Source organism: Egretta garzetta, unplaced genomic scaffold, assembly GCF_000687185.1.
Source record: "Egretta garzetta isolate BGI_Z169 unplaced genomic scaffold, ASM68718v1 scaffold75, whole genome shotgun sequence".
NCBI lineage: Eukaryota > Metazoa > Chordata > Aves > Pelecaniformes > Ardeidae > Egretta > Egretta garzetta.
In genome coordinates, this window is record NW_009259589.1 from 103,627 (window position 1) to 105,335 (window position 1,709).

A 1,709-nucleotide genomic window follows, 5' to 3' on the forward strand; every position below is an offset into this window, starting at 1 on the left:
GGGGGGGCCTTCCATGGTGCTAAGGGGGAGGAGGATGGACCAGCCCCCCAGCTGCTGCTAGCGAGAGGTACCAGCGGAGACACAGAGGGCTGTGCCAGCCTGCTTGCTCCAAGCCATCCGGGGACACTCAGTCCCCAACCAGTATTTAGTGGAGCAGGATGCACTGGCAAGACCGGGCGGTTTTTAAATCTGTCTTCCAGCTCCAGCCAAAGGGCTTGGAGTTCTCAATTCAGGGTGGGACCCTTCCCACCCTGCTGCTCCCCTCCCAGCCAGCGCCCTGCTCTCCCCGTGGCGCTGCACTGAGGCTGGCACGGGGACACGGCGTGGCTTGGCACGGCGGGCGGTGGGCGCTGAGCCCCGGCAGGACGTTCCAGCTCCCCCGGCCCTGTCCTGAGCCCCCTGCCGTGCCACGGTGAGGGGTGCAGGTTCCTGCATGGTGCCCATGCCCTGCCCCATGTGTCACGCCACTACTCTTCACCTCTAATTGTTAGCAATAACGTGCGCGCCCCTGGGCAAGCGCTGCCTGTGCCAGTGTCTCTCCCAGTGTAGAGTTCTAAAGTATCCTAGATTTTAATGAGATTTGTATTCCTGAGGCCGTGTCCTGCTGTGCACTTATTTGGGGGCCCTGGGGGTGGACTGGAGAGTGGGTGACCATGGCCCATGGGTGCAGCCCTTTCCCCTTTGCGTGCCCGGCACTGGTGCTGAGCAGCCGGGGAACCTTCCCTTGCCCCACTCAGACCTACAAATCCAGCTGGAGCTAAGCATGGGGTAGAGGGGCTTGTCCCTGCTGGGGGAGAGCACTGTCCTCAAGAGGGGTGTCCACCAAGTGTCCCACCGAGCAGCAAGGGCAGCCGCCTTTGCTGCCCCGTCTCATGGTGACACTGCCCCCCCCGTCCCCACAAACCCCACAAACTTTTGAAACTTTTATTAAATACAAAAACCCCGGTCTCTACGACCGAACGCTGCATTCAACGTACGCTCAAAAAAAGGGTCAGACATTCAAATGTACAAAAGTTGCCGGCGCCCCCCAGCCCCGGCATGCTGCCCTGCTCCCGGCCCCACTGCTCCCGGCCCCCCGTGGGGTGTGGGGGGGTGCTGGGGCTCCCAGCCCCACGGGGGGGCACAGGGCACCTGCCCTGCATGGCCCCGGCCTCTCCTGCGCACAGTCCCCCTGCCCCAGGCCTGGAGGGGGGAAGCCAGAGAAGGGGGTGATCCCAATGGCACCCAAACTGCCTGTGGGGCACCCACTGCTGGCGGGAGCTGTGGGGCAGCCGCTCCCCTCCCCACCCCACCCCAGCCTCTGCTGAGAGGGGCTGGGGGGGTTCAAATGAGCCCTATACCCCCCCAAAGCTGGGGGGAGGGCAGGCGCAGGCAGGGGCTGCACATACGCACACAGCATCTGCCTTTGGGGAGGGCGGACGGGATACAGCCACCACCCCCCAGCCCTGGGAAAACTGAGGCACAGCGAGGGGCGTTCGCTAACCAGAGGTCTCTCTGTTTGGCAGAGCAGAGACAGGGCCCGGCTCTAAGCACCAGACTAAAGCAGAGGAAGACAGTGAGCCACGTCTGCGTGCCCAGCAGCACAGGCAGCACCCAGCTGGGGCAGCACCGTCCTGCCTGCCTGGGGGGAGCCTGGCTGCTCCCAGCCCTGGCCACAGCAGCAGCGGCTCCCGCGCCGGGGGAGGGGGGAGGCCGCACCCCCGCTCTTG

General features: G+C 64.8%; 1 protein-coding gene across 1 annotated transcript in view; it reads left to right on the top strand.

Annotated features, from left to right (window-relative positions):
* Window positions 1-1,709, top strand: part of SLC6A9 (solute carrier family 6 member 9) — a 38,788-nt gene that overhangs the window by 16,139 nt on the left and 20,940 nt on the right. The gene's annotated exons all lie outside the window — the stretch shown is intronic.